The sequence below is a fragment of the Chenopodium quinoa genome, unplaced genomic scaffold, assembly GCF_001683475.1.
Source record: "Chenopodium quinoa cultivar QQ74 unplaced genomic scaffold, ASM168347v1, whole genome shotgun sequence".
Taxonomy (NCBI): domain Eukaryota; kingdom Viridiplantae; phylum Streptophyta; class Magnoliopsida; order Caryophyllales; family Amaranthaceae; genus Chenopodium; species Chenopodium quinoa.
Genome location: NW_018744502.1, coordinates 3,035,755 through 3,042,166, shown reverse-complemented (window position 1 = coordinate 3,042,166; position 6,412 = coordinate 3,035,755). Strand labels below are relative to the sequence as shown.

At 34.1% G+C, this 6,412-nt stretch overlaps 1 long non-coding RNA gene across 1 annotated transcript; it reads right to left on the bottom strand.

Moving 5' to 3' along the window:
• Positions 1-2,291: 2,291 nt before the first annotated feature.
• Positions 2,292-3,484, bottom strand: LOC110698190. Its single transcript, XR_002506680.1, has 2 exons — positions 3,295-3,484; positions 2,292-2,480 (listed from the first exon to the last, which is right to left on the bottom strand). It is a non-coding gene; the product is annotated as an uncharacterized LOC110698190 (long non-coding RNA).
• Between the last annotated feature and the right edge of the window lie 2,928 nt (positions 3,485-6,412).

Here is a 6,412-nt window from a genome sequence, read left to right as displayed (position 1 = left end):
GTAAACTTCATTTCAAAATTTCCATGCCAAGTGATGATCATGATGAGTGCACCATTCATATCACGCACGCACTGAATAAGTATTCTGTTCCAAGCTGCGCGGGCGCGCCACGACACCTATCGCCGCGACACGGCAGCCATCGTTGCGACACGGCAGCCATCGCCGCGCCACGGCAAGTCCAATTGCTGCAGAAAGTTAGAAAATCTGCAGGAAGTTAGCACGGGGGTTTTGCGACCTTTACGCGGGCGCGCCACTTAAGGTCTCTATTCAGTACCCAAATTATCGCAAGCGCGCACTTATTCTGTAAGGGCGCGTTCGGCTGGGTCTATTTTGGGATATTTGCCTTATTTCCTTTGTAGTTAGCTATACTATAAATAGCTTTTCTTCTTTATGCAATTTTAGAATTCATTCTTAGCTTAGTTGAGAGTTTCTCTCTCTAGATTAGGATTAGTTTTAGGAGTAGTTTAAGAGAGAGAAAGTGAGGGATTTCAGTGGTGATTTGAGAGATTGAAGATGCAAGGGTGACAATTGTATTAAAGATCTTCTTAATTATCAATGAGCATTTCTTACTCTATCACATCTTATTCTTTTCTTTAATTTCATGTTTGTTTGGTTTAGTTTTGTTACTTGATTCTTAATTAGATTAGTTGTTGTTCATGTTGATTGATTCTTGATTTCATTTACATGTTTGTTTGATTTGATGATGATTGTTAGATAGTAGTTGCTTGCTAGGGTTTGGGTAAAGTTTGTATGATTGATTGATGCTGAATAATTTGGGAATTATGTTGATTAATTGTTGAGATTAAATTGATTAATGGAAGTTTGCATGTACTTAGTTTGATTAGGCCTTGAGAACTATGCTAGATTGCATTGTAGGTCCTAATAACATGACCACTCAATTTAGGATTTACAATTGTTGATTGGTTTGAATTGTGATTCTCCTAGTTTGTCATTCATAGTACAGACCTAGCTTGACGATTAGGCGATAGCTCTTTGATTCCAATTGATAGCTCTTGCCATTAGTCTTCACAACCATTGATTGGCTTAACCTTCCCAAGTTGTTGCAATTGTCATGATTACATGTTGATCCCCATTCCCTAGTGTTTCATTTGTTTAAGTCTTTGTTTTGGTAGTTGATTAGTATTGGTTACTCTATTCTTCACCTTCGACTTAGACTTGGCTTAGGCGCATATTAGAAATACTTGAGCATAACCGTTCCTAGTGGTTCGACCCTTGATTACCTCTATACTTGTATTTAGGTTTGTTAAGTGATTATAAAGTTTGTTTGGCTCTAGGGAGGATTAGTCAACAACCTAGGTTTCCCTACGTTAGTGTCATGGTATAATGTGTAGGCACATGCTCAAGGTGTATGATTTGCATGATCAAGTTTATGTTCCAGATAAATATATCCTTCGTAGGTGGAGGAAGGACATTCCAAGGAAACGCACAAGGGTGAAGGTTGCTTATCACGACCCTACAAAGACCGAGGTCGTGTGCAGGTATGATAGGCTAATGGTTGCTTCTGATCCAATCAACTCCAAGACGTCTATGCACAAGGAGACTATGGCTCTAGTGATTCAGGCCTTGCAACATCTGGAACTCCAAGTAGATGAGAAGATTGCCATGATTGAGAAGAGAAAGATGGAAGCAGAGCACGACTCCAAATTTGGGACGCTGACAGGACGGGCTAAGAAGCATGGAGGAAGTAAAGAATGTACCTCCCTTTCATCAGTCACCCAAAAGCGCAAGCTTATTCTTCCTCTACAAACAGATAATGAATACAATGGGACTTGTGACAATGTTTAGTCTGGTATAGGGTCAACAACCAATGTATTGGACCCTCCCAATCCCCCGAAGAAAGCACATAGGACGTCTGACCTCCGCCTTCGTTCTTTTACAGAGTTAAGTCGCAAAGAACAGGCGGTAAAAGACAGAAAGGCTGAGCATGAGAGGGACAAACTGGAAAAATAAAAAGCTGTTGAGAAAAAGAGCACTAGACGAAAAAGCTAATTTGGCACCGGTTCAAACCCCCCCTAAGGCACCGGTTTTGAACCGTTGGGGATTTGAGGGGTGCCAAATCCCCAAAAATTTTGCACCGGTTCAAAACCGGTGCCAACTAAAGCAATTAGCACCGGTTAACTGGTGCTAACTACACACTTTGGCACCAGTTAACCGGTGCGAAATGTTAATGCGCGCTGTTTTTTTTTAATTTAAACTTCAATTGGCACCGGTTAACCGGTGCCAAATACGCCTTGAAACAGTAAAAAAAAAAAAATTATTTCAGCATAAAATTTATTCATCAATCCAATTTATACATTCAATCCAAAACTTGAAATCGAACAAGCTAAGGCTATATTCATCAAATAAATTGTTTTTTTTTACAGTTTATTAAAAAAAGCAGAAAAATTGCTGAAAAATAAATTACAATCCAAAACCCAGAAACTTCGAACATCAACTCAGCAAATTCACGTCCTTCAAATCTGCATCAATTGAAACAATAAAATCAGATAAATTCAACAAAAATCGAACAAATAAACCCACACAATCGAACAAAAATCAAACAAATAAACCCCAAAAAAATCGAAAATCAATAGAACAAATTAACCCAAAAAATCGAACAAAAATCGATCAAAAAAACCCCTTAAAAACGAGCGATTAACCCAGATAAATTCAACAAAAAAAACCAAAAATAAACCCCAAAAAAATCGAAAATAAATCGAACAAATAACCCCAAAAAATCGAACAACGCACTAAGATTCAACCCAGATAAATTCAACCAAAAAACAAAATATAAATAGAACAAATAAACCCAAACAAATTGAAATACAATCGAACAATTAAACCCAAAAAATCGAACACAAATCGATCAATTAAACCCCATTAAAAACGAACGATTAACCCAGACAAATTCAACCAAAAAAACAAAAAATAAATAGAGCAAATAAACCCCAAAAAATTGAAAATAAATCGAAGAAATAAACCCAAAAAAAACGAACAAAAATCGATCAAATAAACCCCTTAAAAACGAACGATTATCCCAGATAAATTCAACCAAAAAAATAAAAAATAAATAGAACAAATAAACCCCAAACAAATCGAAAAAAAATCGACAAATAAACCCAAAAAATCGAACAAAAATCGATCAAATAAACCCCTTAAAAACGAACGATTTTGCACAAAAACACCCTCACAGATTCAACCCACAAAACCCATAAACCTAGAATCGTGAAAAACCTAGAAATCGGGAAAAACCCAGCCAAAATTGTGAAAAACCCAAAACCCAGAAACCCTAACCTCAAATTTGACGGCAGCGGCTTGGTTGTTGTGTTGGCTGTTGTGCTTGGTTGGAGAGAGAAGAACAGAGATGAGAGATGAGATCAGAGATAAGGAATTGAAGGAGAGAGGCATGCATGCATTCAGAGATAAGGAAATTTCAGAGAGCTAAGAGAGAGAGAGAATGAAAAATAAATTGAAGAAGAAATGAAGGAGTTAAAACCCAGAAACTCGGCATATATAGCTTTGTTTTAAACTCGTTTTATTTTTTATTTTTATTTTTTTTAAAATAATCAGTTGGCACCGGTTAACCGGTGCGAACTCTATTCTTTTTTTAATCAGTTGGCATCGGTTAACCGGTGCGAACTTTATTCTTTTTTTTTAAAAAAAAAAAACAGTTGGCACCGGTTTGAACCGGTGATAATTAGCGTAATTGGCACTGGTTCAAGTAAGAACCGGTGCCAACTCTGAAATTTTAACTCGCGCTCGTTTTAGTTGGCACCGGTTTTCATGAACCGGTGCTATAGGGGGGTGCCTATTTAGTTTTTTCTACTAGTGAAGGCTTGAGGCAGAGTAAAGGAGGATTGAGGCAAAGCAACGAAGGTTTGAGGCAGAGCAAAGGAGGTTGGAGATTCAGCATGCGGCGACGGCTAAAAGAGCTGAGAAGGAGAAGGCTTTGCAATAGAGGAAAGAAGCTCGTGAATGGGCAGCGTTGGAGAAAATAAGTAACTACTAACTAGCTTAACCATTCGAAGTTTCGAACCTTCTTTTTCATTTCATACAATTTCAAGTCTATAATTTATAATACTTGTATATAACGTGGATAACTTCTTTTCACGTGAAATATATAGTTATTGGATCAATGCCTTTAGGATGGACCAATCTTCACAAGGTTGAAAATCCTTGATGTTCTTTCTTTGATTGTAACATTCAAATTATTATTTTTTTTTTCCCCCTTTACTTTTTCTTTTATTTCTACTAAAAAACTATGACCACCAATACAATAACTAAGTTCAAAAGTACTTTAACGTTATGTGGAATGTGTGTGGTCAATAATGCTCGAATCTCTCTCTTACGAGATTGGTGGTGTCAATAATAGAAATTTATTTGTGCTCTTTTTTTGGTGGTTGGAAATTTTTTATATAAGCCTTTTGTAACGATACACTTTCTGTCTCTAGCCGACCTAAAGAGATAATTACTACAATTTTCTTTTTTTACTTGCAATGCTTTAGTTTTTACATAGTTAATGCATATTTTTAATGAATATTTTAAATGTGAGTACTATACACATGTACTTTTAATACTTCATCCAATCTTATTATCTGGCTATATAGAGGGAATGTGCAAGGTTTTACAAAGTGGGAAAATAAGGAAAGGAAAAAGAACAACTAAAAACATGTAAGAGTAGAGTTGTAAATAAACTGACACATAAGTAAATTACTCGGGTTTGAGTTCGGTTGAAGCTCATTCATGTTTGTTTAATTTGTCTAATAAATGAGCCGAACTTGAACAAATTTTGAACCTCATTTCATATATGAGTTTGAACACAAACATAGATATAGTTGTTCAAATAAGTTCATGAACAATATATGTTCATGAGTTACTCGTTTATTTATGTTCACAAATAAACTATTACCTGTTTATTTATAAATGTTCATGAGCCACCCATTTATTTATGCTCACAATCTACTCGTTTGATGTGATTTCTCAAGGACACAAAGTGCTTATATGGAAAAGTTTTGATATTTAATTGATCATTATATCACTTTTTATATATTATTGACTATACTAATAGTCACAATTGTAAATTTAAATCCAAAATTTAATAATTATACTAATTTTTTATTTTCGAATGTCAAAAGTACAAATCTTATTTATTAGATCGAGAAACTCTATTATAATTAAGCTCATTCAGGCATAATGCTAGTTTATCAACTCAGTAAAAAAACGAGCCGTTCAATTCACGAACACCATAGTGTAATAAATGAACCGAGTTTGAATAGATTTTTGAGCTCACATGAAAACTCGAGAACGTGCTCAAACTCGCCTTGGTTAAATAAATTTGAATATGAATAAGGTATTACTTGTCTCTACTCTGCTCATTTACACCCCTGCTATGTACAAGTGATTCCATTGCATGCATTAATTTATGTACCAAAGTAATAATATATAATTAAGCGTATATTAAATATTTAATTGTGAATAAAGATATTTATATTACTAAAATGACTATGTTGCAATATCAGTGAAACTTTCTAAAGATATAAGTGTTGTATTTATTATTAAAATATTAGACTACCACATCAATGCATACAAAACTTAAAAGACTCATATTATTAGCAAAACCCGAATGATTTGAGCCTAAAATGGGTGACCTGAACCCTAATTGTAACACCTAAAAAAAATAGGAAAAAACTTGTGTGGAACTGATTCACAATAAAATTATTGTGAATATGAGGTTTATTCATACGTGCGCAACTGACATTATATTGAATATAGTGATCTTATTTTTAATATAGTAAACTTAATTTTAACATAGTAACCTTTATTAAAATTCGTGTGACCTTTAATATTATTGTGAACCTGGAGTACGACGTTACATTAAATATAACGAACTTACTTTTTACATAGTGACCTTTATTATTCATATTAACCAATATATTAAAAAATTTATTAAAATTTCTTTTAACTTTTATGCCTTTTTTAATAACACAATGACTTTAATTCTAACATAATAACCTTTAATTAAACATAGTAACTTATTTTTTTATTAATAAAACGATCATAGTGTCCCTAATATTAGTGGTTCACAATAAATTAATGTAAACTATGTCTATTTAAGAATTTGTAAGCAAAATAACCCAAAGCTATCTTGATTTGGAATTCACTGTACCCGGCCAAAATTTAATACGAATACAAAGTACGATTGAAATTAATTAGTTCCCCACAATTAGTATAATATCAAAGTCTTTTTCAAATATTTTATGTATTTGCATGGAGTTGACCCAACCTGTACTTCAGTGTACTTGTTTTGTCTCCAAACCAAAAGCAACATCATTCGAAGAAGAGTCGAATTGAACAATCCATTTAATAGCCACTTCTTCACATGTTTATGTGTTTGATCGAATAAACTTACCAA